We start from the raw sequence: 16,440 nt of genomic DNA on the forward strand, positions 1-16,440 counted from the left end.
TACGTTTAGCACTTATGTGGATGACCGCACTTTTAGTTATTTAGGGTCAAAAATAGTTCAAATGGCTCTGAGCACTATGGGACTTAACATTTGAGGTCACCGGTCCCCTAGAACTTAAAACTACTTAAACCTAACTAACCTAAGGACATCACACACATCCATGCCCGAGGCAGGATTCGAACCTGCGACCATAGCAGTCGCGCGGTTCCGGACTGAAGCCCCTACAACTGCTCGGCCACCGCGGCCGGTTATTTAGGGTCAATTGCCAATTTTTGCACCATACAGAAATCTTTTCTAAATAGGTTTGTGATTTGTTATGATCTTCTCATGACTTTACTTCTAGATAAACGATAGCGACATCTGCGAACAACCTAAGACGGATGCTGTATTGTCTCCTAAATCGTTTATGTAGATAAGGAATGGCAGATGGACCCTAACACTACCTTGAGGAATACCAGAAATCACTTTTGTTTTACTCGATGACTTTCCGTCAGTTACCACAAACTGTGATCTCTCTGACACGAAATCACGAATCGAGTCAAGTGATTAAGACGATATTCTATAAGCAAGCAATTTCACTGCAAGTCGCTTACGTGTTACAGTGTCAAAAGCCTTCTGGAAATCCAGAATCACGGAATCAATTTGAAATCACTTGTCAATAGCACTCAACTGTCCGTGGTCATTCAGAAGGGGAGGTTGTTCCATATGTGGACGAACTCTTCGAATTCGAAAGTCGATTACAACACGCTGTTTCTCACGCACCGACATAGTTCCGACACACACCGCCATGTTACCCACTACAGTTGGGAGCCCTCTGGCGGCAGGCGGCTGCAAATATATGTAAAACATTCTCGGTATTCTTGCCGCGTTAGTTCTGGATAAAATCTGGAGCTTTCGACGATTACCTCCATCGTCATCGTCAGGAGCTGACTGTCTTCACTGCTGCTGTGGTAGCCTTTTTATAGGCCGCGGACAGCTTCTGATTGGTCGGCTTATGATTGGTCGGCGATTAAGTACTGCTGTCGCAAACGATGTCACTGTGTGCGCCGGTGGCGCCACCGCTTCTGTTGGAACGTAAAACTTGGAAGGAACGTCTCTGCTGCTTCTCTGCATCAAGCGCTCGTTTCCACGCACAGCTCAGATAGTATCAGCTATCCCCGTTAAAGTTCTTTTGGCTCATTCTTGTTTCAACAGCCTCATTAATAACAGACTCCCAGTACGTGGAGGCATGGGACAGAATTTTAGTTACATCGAACAATATTTTACGTTTGTTCGTGAGGCTGTTCTCAGTAATTGCCGATTTCTCCAGTTCTCTATTTTTAATATGGCGTTGGTGTTACGCAGAGCGGTCGAAAACTGTACGAATCGTCTGACCTATATAATTGCTTCCACATTCATAGTGTTTATAATAAACTCCAGGGACCCTGAGGCCGAGATTGTCCTCAACAGGGCGCATCATCTCCTTAATTTTGTTAGGAGGACGAAAAGTCGGTATTATACCTCGTCTATCTACGCAGGACTCTTCCTATTTTGCTGGAAATCGCGCCACAAAAAGGAAGAACCGCAATCGGTGTTTCATCCTGTGAGTGTGCAGCATTTTCACATTTCCTTTTTTTGGAGAACACTGCCTTTATATCGCGTGTATCATAGCCATTCTTTCGGAACACATACTTCAAATGGTTAATCTCGGACCTTAAGTGGTCCTCGTCACAAACAGTTTTTGCTCAATATACCAACGTGTTGAAAACGGCTCTCTTCTGAGCAGGATGATGGAAACTATGTGCATTCAGGTATAAATCGGTGTGCGTCAGCTTACGGTACACAGAGTGGCCAAGACTGCCCGTCCGCCTGTCGTTGTATTAATACGTCTAAGAAAGGCAGTCTCCCTTCCTTCTCCATCTCGACAGTGAACTGGATGTTCGAATGTATGCTGTTCATGTGTTCCACGAATTGTTCGAGAGCTTCTGCGCCGTGTCGCCAGATCATAAATGTATCGTCAACGTAACGATAAAATAAGGATAGACGGTGGGGAGCCGAATTTAATGCACGTTCTTCAAAATTCTCCATAAAAAAGTTAGCCAGTGATGGAGACAACGGAGAGCCCATCACCATACCGTCCGTCATTTCATAAAATTTGTTACCATACAAGATGTAGATGGTCGTCATCACAAGCCGGGACAACTTTATAGTTTCAGGAGGAAAATGATCCACCAGCATCTTCAAAGTGTCCTACACAGGAACTTTCGTGAACAGCGATACCACATCCAGGCTGACTGAAATGTCATTTGGACCAACTCTAATCTGTTTGATTTTCTCAATGAACATCTGGGAGTTTTTGATGTGCTGTTCACACCGGCCGACTATAGGAGTAATCAACTTTGTTAGGTATTTGGCCAGCTTATAAGTAGGAGAACCAATTGCACTGACAATAGGTCTTATGGTAACATTATCCTTGTGGTTCGGTAGTCCGTACAACCTGGGCGGTCTAGGAGCTCGGACTCTGAGATTTTTTGTAACATCGTCTGGCAGCCCGGAATTCTTCAATAACTTCATGGTTTTTCTGTTGTACGTCAAAGTTGGGTCCCGTTTAAGACAGCTCGAGATTTTATCCAGAACTGACGCGGCAAGAATACCGAGAATGTTTTACATGTAAGTGCCGTCGCGAAAAACTTCGTTCCCAGGCTGCAAATATGTAGACATGAAGAATAAAGATCTACTATGTTAATGGCGTTTGTTTTAGTTTGAAACTTTTACGAGTTTTCACATAAAAAATTCCGAGTCATTACTAACCAGCACGCCGTCGAAGATGTGGCATTGTCCAGTCGTTTGTTCCAGTGGCAGACCGTCTGTTCCGTGCGGTGTGGGCTAGGGGAGATAGCCTTGCGCCAGTGCTCGTTTAAGAGCTTACAGCTAAACAGAGAAGCGAGCGTCTATCAACTGCTTCGCAGACAAAGAGGCGCCGCGCACACGCGGCTTATCTCGCAGTGGGAGGACATTCTGTCCGCCGCCCTATCGCGTATCCCGCATGGCGACATATGGGAGCTCACACGCCACAGTAATTCTCCAACCACACACCTGCTGCGTACGTGGAACGTCCCCGCCATCGAAGAAAGCTCGGGAAGCATTATAAGTTTAATACATCGCCAGACGCACGTGAAACTGTCATAGTACCTCTGCCAGTTGTAGCAGCCCTTTTTCTGTTTTCGCTTTTTCGTCTAATAGGTGAAAGTTTGATTTTATTTTTTACACATTGACTGTCATTGAAGGGTTTAACTTTTATTTAATATTGTCCCGACTAAGTATCAGTTTGATTACTTTTAAAACCCAATGTTAAACGTGGGTCACTACACGTATAGTCTTCCCAACTCTGAGAGAAAAAATCTTTAGTAGCTTTACTACCAATGTTTACAGACGAGTCTGGAGCCGAGCGACCGCTCCGGTCGCAGGTTCGAATCCTGCCTCGGGCATGGATGTGTGTGATGTCTTTAGGTTAGTTAGGTTTAATTAGTTGTAAGTTCTAGGCGACTGACGACCTCAGAAGTTAAGTCGCATACTGCTCAGAGCCATTTACAGACGACGATACTTTAACCTTTCGTTCAATTGTTTTAGTTACGAATCACTAGTTTGTTCTTGGCATAAATCACGTAATCATAACGTTTATTAATCTAAGTTAATGTTCAAGACTTGTATTATGTTTTAAATTAACAACGTCAGTTTATTGACAAGAATTATTAATGAATAGGTTCACTCATACGATCTCATTCAAAGAAGTTCATTAATTAGATGTCTAAGTAAGAGTCCCGCTAGCATCAGAGATGTTAGATAATATCCTGTCACTTTCGATAAATAAGTTATTTCTATTTAATATCCGCAAACTGTCATTAACTTTGATCACTAGTCGCGTGAAGTTGAAGTTTCCCACTATCACAATTAAGTCCGAATCCGGTTAAAATTCTCAATTCAGTGAAGCGTTTAAATATTCACACGAATTGACATTAAAGCCAAAGAGATTACTATGCACCTTCCCGTTTATCTAATCTGATAAATGTCCAAATTAAAGTCTTTAATTGACAATCCTCAAAAACAATCTCGTCACGATCTGTTCTTGATCCCCGTTTAATAAAGTCCCAATTGTTGTTCTCTAATGCTGTACGTCCTAAATAATTTCCCAACTAGAACAGACTAGAGACTGGACTATCGTAATTACAACGTATAGCTATTTATACTTTAATAAACATTATCTTTGGTGTCCCAGACCTACGTTCTATGACTATAATACTGACTTTCTTACGTATTGGACTAACTAATATTTTAATATTTTCTACTGTTTTTCCCCATTCCCACATTTCTAAAATTTATAATTAAATTTTCCTTCTCTTTTCTTTTGCTTTCTATACTAGATATTTCCCTCTATTTGTTTTTTATTTATTTTTCGTAATTACTACTTGTGGAGGGACTTGGGTCATTTTGTGAATTGAAATTTTAAGGACATGGGAGCTAATTTGGGAGCTATTTTTGTTTTTTCAACACCGAGAGGCGCTGTAGGTGTTACACAGTCCTCAAGTGAAAAATCTTATACTATCTCTTCTAAAGATGGAAGCAACAGTGTATCTCAGCCATGACAGAGTGTAGTTTCTATAGTATAAATCGAAATATTCCGAATCCTGTACATTTCCAGCTCCTGACGGGCCATTCGGTACCGACCGGTCGCCGTGTCACCCTCTGCCAGTGGTGTCATTGGGGTGCGGACACAACACCGCTCTCCCGGCCGCTGTCAGCTTCCCAATTGCTATACAATGCCGTACCCTTTTAAACAATGCCCATCATTCGAAGTTGGTTGGTACCGTATTATTAGGGTAAGGCGTGAGCGCTGGGTCCGATGGCCTAATCGCATCGATTAAACTTTGGTAAGGGCGTTCCGAAGAGAAACTCATTAGAATATTCTAGGTTGAGCAAATTGAAAGCTTCCATTTCTTAGAGAATGTGCATTACATGTTGTAATAATTTCCAAAATCGATTATCGAAGCGAAAGTCGATCGCAACACTTACCAACAAAAGCTTTGAACCAAACGATAAGATTCTACATGAACTTAATTCCATTTTTTCACAAAAGGCTTATTTATGACAACAGTACAATAGTGCGGATTCCATTGATAGAATACAATCTTTCCGAAATTGTATTTTAGGGTTTCTATAAGAAATCGATACTTCGAATCTTCAAACCACTTTAATGTATCACGTCACATTTTTCTGCCACGAACAGAGGAGCGATAAGAAAGAGAGACCATAGCAGGATATTAGGTCTTGTGAATGACCCATTCAGGTGGCCAATACGAAAATTCTACGGCATATGAACGAAGGGAGCAATTGAGCTATATTTAAATTCAATTAAATGACTCTTCTGAAAAGTAACATTAATTCAGCGGATGCTAGAGCACAAAAGCAGTTTTTGAATCACCACGAAAATTCCTTTAAGTTGAGACACTTTTAAATGCCTGGAATCGACTGCACCCATCGAAGTCATCACATTACACTGAAGAAATCTACAAGTTGCATTTGTGCTGAACTTATGCTATATGGAAAGGATCTTTAGATATTTTAATCGATTCCAAGCACAGGTAAAGCCACACTGTGTAGATAAAACAGCATATACCATCTTCGTGGTGACCTATTTTTGCGTATTCCTTCGATTTTGGGAAATATATTCAACTTGGCCTGAAGCCGCTTACAAGTTGCTAGCAATGAAACCGGCCGATTTAGTACAATAGCAAGTATTAAAAAGATGATCAGTGTATTTGAGTGTGGGTAATTAGAAGAAAAGCATCCCTCTTCTCTGTTGCGCACGATTCTGAGAAACAGTAGCAGAGGGAGTATGAAAAATATGTTACTGCTTCAGTTACTGACCGTAAAAGAGAGGGCAACAGATTGACATGAGTGCTGTGGTATACCTGCATTCTCTACATGCATGATGTATTTTCCCTAGCAAATGAAAATCCGTTCGCAATCTCGCAGATGTTCATCATATCGGTTTTCATTTACTGTGCTGCGTGTGCTATTACAGTGACTAATCTCGCGAATTAGATCCACCTTTTCGCTCTAGATGTAGAACTGCATAGCTCTGATTTTACGTTATTACGCCATTCTACGGAAATATGGGACGTCATCAGCCATTAAATTTTGGTCTATTTCACAATACTGTGTGGACTATGTTGTTGTTGTTATGGTCTTCAGTCCTGAGACTGGTTTGATGCAGCTCTCCATGCTACTCTATCCTGTGCAAGCTTTTTCATCTCCCAGTACCTACTGCAACCTACATCCTTCTGAATCTGCTTAGTGTATTCATCTCTTGGTCTCCCTCTACGATTTTTACCCTCCACGCTGCCCTCCAATACTAAATTGGTGATCCCTTGATGCCTCAGAACATGTCCTACCAACCGATCCCTTCTTCTGGTCAAGTTGTGCCACAAACTTCTCTTCTCCCCAATCCTATTCAATACTTCCTCATTAGTTATGTGATCTACCCATCTAATCTTCAGCATTCTTCTGTAGCACCACATTTCGAAAGCTTCTATTCTCTTCTTGTCCAAACTATTTATTGTCCATGTTTCACTTCCATACATGGCTACACTCCATACGAATACTTTCAGAAACGACTTCCTGACACTTAAATCAATACTGGATGTTAACAAATTTCTCTTCTTCAGAAACGATTTCCTTGCCATTGCCAGCCTACATTTTATATCCTCTCTACTTCGACCATCATCAGTTATTTTGATCCCCAAATAGCAAAAGTCCTTTACTACTTTAAGTGTCTCATTTCCTAATCTAATTCCCTCAGCATCATCCAACTTAATTAGACTACATTCCATTATCCTTGTTTTGCTTTTGTTGATGTTCAACTTATATCCTCCTTTCAAGACACTGTCCGTTCCGTTCAACTGCTCTTCCAAGTCCTTTGCTGTCTCTGACAGAATTACAATGTCATCGGCAAACCTCAAAGTTTTTACTTCTTCTCCATGAATTTTAATACCTACTCCGAATTTTTCTTTTGTTTCCTTTACTACTTGCTCAATATACAGATTGAATAACATCGGGGAGAGGCTACAAACCTGTCTCACTCCTTTCCCAACCAGTGCTTCCCGTTCATGCCCCTCGACTCTTCTAACTGCCATCTGGTTTCTGTACAAATTGTAAATAGCCTTTCGCTCCCTGTATTTTACCCCTGCCACCTTCAGAATTTGAAAGAGAGTATTCCAGTTAACGTTGTCAAAAGCTTTCTCTAAGTCTACAAACGCTAGAAACGTAGGTTTGCCTTTCCTTAATCTTTCTTCTAAGATAAATCGTAAGGTCAGTATTGCCTCACGTGTTCCAGTGTTTCTACGGAATCCAAACTGATCTTCCCCGAGGTTGGCTTCTACTAGTTTTTCCATTCGTCTGTACAGAATTCGTGTTAGTATTTTGCAGCTGAGACTTATTAAGCTGATAGTTCGGTAATTTTCACATCTGTCAACACCTGCTTTCTTTGGGATTGGAATTATTATATTCTTCTTGAAGTCTGAGGGTATTTTGCCTGTTTCATACATCTTGCTCACCAGATGGTAGAGTTTTGTCAGGACTGGCTCTCCCACGGCCGTCAGTAGTTCCAATGGAATATTGTCTACTCCCGGGGCCTTGTTTCGACTCAGGTCTTTCAGTGCTCTGTCAAACTCTTCACGCAGTATCATATCTCCCATTTCATCTTCATCTTCATCTACATCCTCTTCCATTTCCATAATATTGTCCTCAAGTACATCGCCCTTGTATAGACCCTCTATATACTCCTTCCATCTTTCTGCTTTCCCTTCTTTGCTTAGAACTGGGTTTCCATCTGAGCTCTTGATATTCATACAAGTCGTTCTCTTATCTCCAAAGGTCTCTCTAATTTTCCTGTAGGCGGTATCTATCTTACCCCTAGTGAGATAGGCCTCTACATCCTTACATTTGTCCTCTAGCCATCCCTGCTTAGCCATTTTGCACTTCCTGGCGATCTCATTTTTGAGACGTTTGTATTCCTTTTTGCCTGCTTCACTTACTGCATTTTTATATTTTCTCCTTTCATCAATTAAATTCAGTATTTCTTCTGTTACCCAAGGATTTCTACTAGCCCTCGTCTTTTTACCTACTTGATCCTCTGCTGCCTTCACTACTTCATCCCTCAAAGCTACCCATTCTTCTTCTACTGTATTTATTTCCCCCATTCCTGTCAATTGCTCCCTTATGCTCTCCCTGAATCTCTGTACAACCTCTGGTTCTTTTAGTTTATCCAGGTCCCATCTCCTTAAATTCCCACCTTTTTGCAGTTTCTTCAGTTTTAATCTACAGGTCATAACCAATAGATTGTGGTCAAAGTCCACATCTGCCCCTGGAAATGTCTTACAATTTAAAACCTGGTTCCTAAATCTCTGTCTTACCATTATATAATCTATCTGATAACTTTTAGTATCTCCAGGGTTCTTCCATGTATACAACCTTCTTTCATGATTCTTAAACCAAGTGTTAGTTATGATTATGTTGTGCTCTGTGCAAAATTCTACAAGGCGGCTTCCTCTTTCATTTCTGTCCCCCAATCCATATTCACCTACTATGTTTCCTTCTCTCCCTTTTCCTACACTCGAATTCCAGTCACCCATGACTATTAAATTTTCGTCTCCCTTCACAATCTGAATAATTTCTTTTATTTCATCATACATTTCTTCAATTTCTTCGTCATCTGCAGAGCCAGTTGGCATAAAAACTTGTACTACTGTAGTAGGTGTGGGCTTCGTATCTATCTTGGCCACAATAATGCGTTCACTATGCTGTTTGTAGTAGCTTACCCGCATTCCTATTTTCCTATTCATTATTAAACCTACTCCTGCATTACCCCTATTTGATTTTGTGTTTATAACCCTGTAGTCACCTGACCAGAAGTCTTGTTCCCCCTGCCACCGAACTTCACTAATTCCCACTATATCTAACTTCAACCTATCCATTTCCCTTTTTAAATTTTCTAACCTACCTGCCCGATTAAGGGATCTGACATTCCACGCTCCGATCCGTAGAACGCCAGTTTTCTTTCTCCTGATAACGACATCCTCTTGAGTAGTCCCCGCCCGGAGATCCGAATGGGGGACTATTTTACCTCCGGAATATTTTACCCAAGAGGACGCCATCATCATGTAATCATACAGTAAAGCTGCATGCCCTCGGGAAAAATTACGGCTGTAGTTTCCCCTTGCTTTCAGCCGTTCGCAGTACCAGCACAGCAAGGCCGTTTTGGTTATTGTTACAAGGCCAGATCAGTCAATCATCCAGACTGTTGCCCTTGCAACTACTGAAAAGGCTGCTGCCCCTCTTCAGGAACCACACGTTTGTCTGGCCTCTCAACAGATACCCCTCCGTTGTGGTTGCACCTACGGTACGGCTATCTGTATCGCTGGGGCACGCAAGCCTCCCCACCAACGGCAAGGTCCATGGTTCATGGGGGGGTGTGGACTATAACATGCTGAATAATGCAAGCTTATAGCGCCAAAGGGGTGAAGTTAAATAACCACCAATGTCTGTCTCAAATCAAAAAACAGCGTCGTACAGACAACTTCTTTAGAGGAATTTAATGCAGCAACAATGAACTCAAGCACTGAAAAAATTATTTAGCAATATATTGTTACGACTGTAGTAGTACACCTGTAAATTTGTTCAACATGTGCGCTCTCTCTCTCTCTCTCTCTCTCTCTCTCTCTCCCTCCCTCTCTCTCACACACACACACACACACACACACACACACACACACACACACACAATTACGCATGAGCGTAGAGCTCAGAGCGAGGATTTCTCAAGGGCAGTATGCGATAAAGTACCTCTCGTACAAAAATAACACACCAGCAAAACAGCGTACATTTATACAAAACAACAGACGGAAGACGTGTGCACCTGCCGCCTATGCAGGATCATGTGGTTGCGTGCGTGGGACTGGGCGAGTCGTCATGGGGGCGGAGAGCGTTGCCCGTGCAGACCTGCCGCCGGCACGACACTTTACGCAACAAACAACTCACGTGACGTCACACCCACGAGTGTTACCGTGGTCAACAGCTAACACTGCCAATGCAGCCGCAGACACTCCGTTCTGAATACGTAACGTGTTGTGAAACGATTACGCCAACTTCTCAGCGGAACATACGCGCTAACCTGAGTACTGCAGTTTCCCTTACTTGACTTCGTACTTTGTACACCTTTAGTAGGCCATTAAAACAACATAATTTTCAAGTTGTAAGGTGCACCCTCTGGCAATTCCGAGAATCGCAAGAGAAGTTTTACGTGTCTTATGTAAATCATGTATCTGTGGAAAGGTCAGTCCCGTAAGAATTCGTCGTGGTCATGTGGTTAGCGTTAAAACACATGCATTTTCACGAAGCTGTGAATTTTGTATGTTATTTCGCTATTCACTACTTAAATTTTCAAGGACGAGGACAGGATGGGAAACCCCAAGTCAAAGCTCGATAAAAAGTGATGCGAATGACGTTATTCACAATCAGTAATATAATAAGTCACAGCGTGCCACACCAAAAGAGTAACGTAGAATTACTTGTCCGATGAGCTCCCGACATCACACGTCGGAGGATGTTAGTTGACATACACACATGGAAAACAAATTGAAACATCAGTGCAAATACATGTGTTTTTTCATTATATTACCTTTCAAATGTAATATAAATTAAGTAATGAGACCAGTCATGAAAAAACTATAGATTTAAAAACGAGTACTAGCGGGATTCGAACCTCGTCCGCGACCGTCTTGCCATGCGCGAACGCTATAACCATACGACCACCACGAATTCTTACAAGAGGTACCTTTCCACAGATACACAATTTACATAAAAGGCATGTAAAACTTCTCTTCCGATTTTTTCGGAATTGCCAGAGTAGTGCGCCTTACTCCTTTCACATTATGTTGCTTTAACGGCCTACTAAAGGTGTACAAAGTTTGAAGTAAATCCGTGATTCCAACGTCGTTGCCTCCCTTTGTTAGCTCTGCAGCACGCCAAGTTGCAAATATTTACCTTCCTCCTCATTAGTTTCCCGTTATAGATACTGGGCGACAGCGATTATTTTGCTGTTGTCGAGTCCGCAGCTCGTGGTCGTGCGGTTGCGTTCTCGCTTCCCACGCCCGGGTTCCCGGGTTCGATTCCCGGCGGGGTCTGGGATTTTCTCTGCCTCGTGATGACTGGGTGTTGTGTGATGTCCTTAGGTTAGTTAGGTTTAACTGGTCCTAAGTTCTAGGGGACTGACCATAGATGTTAAGTCCCATAGTGCTCACAAGGGAACCTCCCCACCGCACCCCCCCTCAGATTTAGTTATAAGTTGGCACAGTGGATAGCCCTTGAAAAACTGAACACAGATCAATCGAGAAAACAGGAAGAAGTCGTGTGGAACTATGAAAAAAATAAGCAAAATATACAAACTGAGTAGTCCATGTGGAAGATAGGCAACATCAAGGATAGTCTGAACTCAGAAGCGCTGTGGTCGCGTGTTAGCGTTAGCAGCTGCGAAACGAGAAGTCCTTGGTTCAAGTCTTCCCTCGCGTGAATAGTTTAATTTTTTATTTTCAGACAATCATCACCACACGTACTGTTTATCAACAAATGTAGGAAATAATCATACAAATGTTCGACAAACTTTCGATCCCTTAAGAAACTTTCCGACTCCTTACAGTTCGGAAAAAATTCATTGACCTTGTTATTGAAGTCGCGAGCTATATTTGCTGGATTCATATTGCCCACGGCACACATCTCACGTATTTAATGCACTCTCGTCCAAAGTAGCGAACAGTCAACTGCTAGCCAGGGAGCCTCTTTAGCAGGAATACTCTCTCTTCCGTGCGCTGTAGTCGACTGACGTCGTGTGTTTCGATGTTTGTTTAGGTGTAGCGTCCCCATACTACGGCCCATTTTTTTTTTTTTTTTTTTTTGGTTGGGGTTTAAGGGTGCTCTACTACTGTGGTCATTAGCGCCCAGTCATGTTAGAGCACATAGAATCTAGTAAAACTCAAGGGGAGGGGGGGGGGGGACACCAGAAAGTCCTTACCAAGATGCAGATAAAATAAGTAAAAGAGTTAGATATCTTTGGACAAGCCAGTCAAAGTTATAAAACGCAGAACACGAGCAGCTGCTCGAACGTCATCAGCTAAAATATCCGGTAAAGTAGATGGCAGGGACAGGACAACACGAGATTGACTAAAACGGGGACACGACAATAAAACATGGCGCACTGTTAATGCTTGACCACAAGGGCACTGCGGGGCTGGGTCACCGGAGAGCAGGTAGCGGTGGCTAAACCGGCAATGCCCAATCCGCAACCTGGTCAGAAGGACCTCTTCTCGCCGAGATGGTCGGGAGGAGGTTGTCCAAGCAGTTGGGAGCGGTTTTACTGCCCGGAGCTTGTTTCCCTGAAGGGATGACCAATCATCCCACCACAACGACACAAGCCTCCTACAAACAACCCCACGAACGTCAGATGACGGGACACAATGGGAGGCTGGCCGAGGCAGGAGGACTGCAGCCTTGGCTGCAGCATCAGCAGCCTCATTCCCAGGCACTCCTACATGTCCGGGAACCCACAGAAAGCTGACAGGAGAACCATTATCAGCGAAAGAATGGAGGGACTGCTGGATCCGTTGCACCAAGGGATGGACCGGATAGGGAGCTCCAAGACTCTGAAGAGCACTGAGTGAATCAGAGCAGAGTACATACGATGAATGGCGGTGGCGGCGGGCATACTGAACGGCCTGATGGAGAGCAAAAAGCTCGGCTGTAAAGCTGGAACATTGGTCGAGGAGCCGGTATTTAAAGGTGACGGCCCCGACGACAAAGGCACAGCCGACACCATCGTCAGTTTTGGAGCCATCGGTGTAAATAAAGGTGTGACCGGCAAGTCGAACACGAAGTTCGACAAACCGTGAGCAATACACTGCAGCCGGAGTACCCTCCTTCGGGAGCGAGCTGAGGTCGAGATAAATATGAGCCTGGAGACAAGGTGGTGTCGGGCTCTCACCCCCCTCTGAAGGTGGTAGGGAGGGCAAAATCCAATTGTCGAAGCAGGCGACGGAAGCGGACTCCAGGTGACAGCAGGGCAGACACATACAACCCGTACTGACGGTCGAGAGAATCGGCGAAGAAGGACTGATAAGAGGGGTGGTCGGGCATTGACAACAGCCGGCAGGCATACTGACACAGCAGTATGTCGCCCTGGTAGGTCAATGGTAATTCGGCAGCTTCAGCATAAAGACTCTCGACGGGACTAGTGTAGAAGGCTCCGGTCGCAAGACGTAACCCCCGATGGTGGATGGAGTTGAGACGGCTTAAGAGGGATGGCCGAGCAGACGAGTAGACGAAGCTCCCATAATCCAGCTTCGATCGGACTATGGACCGATACAAGCGAAGCAGGACAGTGCGATCCGCTCCCCAAGATAAACCACTAAGAACTCTGAGGACATTAAGGGAACGTGTACAATGGGCCGCCAAATAAAAGATGTGCGGAGACCAACAAAGTTTCCTGTCCAATGTGAGTCCTAGAAACTTAGTTGTTTCCACGAATGGGAGAACAATGGGACCGAGATGTAAGGATGGCGGAAGGAACGCTTTATATCGCCAGAAGTTGATACAAACCGTCTTCTCTTCAGAGAACCGGAAGATATTTGCCTCGCTCCATGAGTAGAGGCTGTCTAGACAACGCTGAAGGCAGCGCTCCAGGAGGCATGTTCTCTGGGCGCTGCAGTAGATCGCGAAGTCATCGACAAAGAGAGAGCCTGAGACATTAGGTGGAATGCAATCCATAATTGGATTGATCGTGGTGGCAAAAAGGGCTACGCTCAAGACGGAGCCCTGAGGCACTCCGTTCTCCTGGAGGAAGACGTCGGACAATACGGAACCCACACGTACCCTAAACTTTCGATCCGTTAAAAAGGAATCAATAAAAAGGGGCAGGCGACCGTGTAGGCCCCACCTGTGCATAGTGCGGAGGATACCTCCTCTCCAACAGGTATCATAAGCCTTCTCCAAATCGAAGAACACGGCTACCGTTTGGTGCCTTCACAAAAAGTTGTTCATGATGAATGTCGACAAGGTCACAAGGTGGTCAACAGCGGAGCGGCGGCGACGAAAGCCGCATTGGACATTGGTAAGTAGCCGTCGAGATTCAAGAATCCAGACTAACCGAGCATTAACCATGCGCTCCATCACCTTACAGACACAGCTTGTAAGAGAAATGGGGCGGTAACTAGAAGGAAGGTGTCTATCCTTCCCGGGTTTGGGTATAGGAACAACGACGGCGTCACGCCAACGCATGGGGACCTGACCTTCGGTCCAGACGCGATTGTAGGTACGAAGAAGGAAGCTTTTGCCCGCCGGAGAAAGGTGTGCCAGCATCTGAACGTGAATGGCATCTGGCCCCCGAGCAGAGGACCGGGACAGCGCAAGCGCATGTTCGAGTTCCCGCATAGTAAAGGGGCCATTATAAGTTTCCAGATTCAGCGAGTGGAAGGAAGGTCGCCGAGCCTCGTCTGCCTCTTTCCTGGGAAGGAAGGCAGGGTGGTAATGGGCGGAGCTTGAAACCTCCGCGAAAAAGCTGCCGAAGGCGTTGGAGGCAGCCACAGGATCAACAAGGACCTCATTACCTGAGGTCAGGCCAGGTACCGAGGAGTGGGCCTTAATGCCCGATAGCCGGCGCAGGCTACCCCAAACGACAGAAGAGGGAGTAAAACTGTTAAAGGAGCAGGTGAAAGAGGCCCAACAAGCTTTTTTGCTGTCTTTGATGAATCTATGGCATTGCGCTCGGAGTCGTTTGTATCCAATACAATTCGCCAACGTAGGATGGCGGCGAAAGGTGCGTAAAGCACGTCGTCTAGCACGGATAGCGTCTCTACAAGCCTCATTCCACCAGGGGACGGAAACGCGACGTGAAGAAGAGGTAGTATGAGGAATGGAACGTTCGGCAGCATTGACGATAACAGCCGTGAGGTATTCGACCTGACTGTCACAACTGAGAAAATCGTGATCCGGAAAGGTCGCCAGGGAGGAGTGAAGTCCCCAGTCAGCTTTCGGTATGTTCCAGCTCGAAGGACGTGGGGATGGGGTGTGGTGCAGGAGACGAACGGTACAGGGGAAGTGGTCGCTCGAATAGGTGTCAGAAAGGACATACCACTCGAACCGACGGGCAAGAGTGGTAGAACAGATCGAAAGGTCCAAGTGGGAGTAGGTATAAGTAGAGTCCGAGTGAAAGTCGGGGCGCCAGTATTGAGGCAGACAAGATTGAGATGGTTGAAGACATCCGCCAAGAGTGAGCCTCTTCGACAGGATGCAGGAGAGCCCCAAAGGGGATGATGGGCATTGAAGTCGGCAAACAATAAAAACGGCGGAGGAAGCTGAACAATCAGGTGCATCATGTCAGCCCGACTAACTGCGGATGACGATGGAGTGTAGATGGTACAAACTGAAAACGTAAAAGCAGAAAGAGTAATGCGGACAGCTATTGCTTGGAGTGGGGTGGTCAATGGGATGGGATGGTAATAGACATCGTCCCGAACGAGCAACATGACCCCACCATGAGCTGGAATACCGTCCACAGGGGTGAGGTCATACTGCTCCGAGGTATAGTGGGTAAAGGCAATACGGTCAGTTGGGCGCAACTTGGTTTCCTGGAGACCAAGGACGAGTGGACAGTGCAGGCGGAGGAGCAGTTGTAATTCCTCCAGATTAGATCGCATACCTCTTATGTTCCAATGAAACAAGGCCATCGCTAGTCAAAAAAAAGGGGGGAACGAGACGTGGGAAGAGCTGGTCACGTCGACAGCCGCGGAGGGCCAGGTTTCGGGGGAACAACGCTACAACCAGCGGGAGGCGGATCCTGTTCCATCGAGTCGTCGCCAGATGCGGCCGCTGTCCCGGGTTGCGTAGGAGGGGCAGCATCATTTGCCGACGAGAGGCCAGCTGAGCGCCTGGCAGCAGAGCGTCCTGGCGAAACTGGGGACGGCCAGGAGCAGCGACTCACGGACGAGACGCGCTGGGGTGGAGAGGGGGATAGAGACTTCTTCTTGGAGGCCTTCTTGGAAGTCCGAGGAGGCACAGGGATGGTGGGCTGGACCCGAACGAGGTCCTCACGTGCGGGGTCCGATTTGGAACGCCGGACCTCGGAAGCTGGGGTCCGGAACGTTTCCCCGATGGACGCCTGAGAAGAGGATCGCTTCTCAGGCGGCGGGGGGGGGGGGGGGGGGAGGAGGAGGAAGGGTGGCCTCTGGAGCAGAGGGGGCGGGGGCCGCGGGGGATGAGGATTTGGAAGGGAGGGATTTGGGAGGCGGAGGCATAGACCCCGGATGGGGGGAGGAGGTGGAGGGGGGACAGCATAGGGGTGAGGATACTGTGGAAGGA

The sequence above is a fragment of the Schistocerca piceifrons genome, chromosome 8 (assembly GCF_021461385.2).
Source record: "Schistocerca piceifrons isolate TAMUIC-IGC-003096 chromosome 8, iqSchPice1.1, whole genome shotgun sequence".
Taxonomy (NCBI): Eukaryota; Metazoa; Arthropoda; class Insecta; order Orthoptera; family Acrididae; genus Schistocerca; species Schistocerca piceifrons.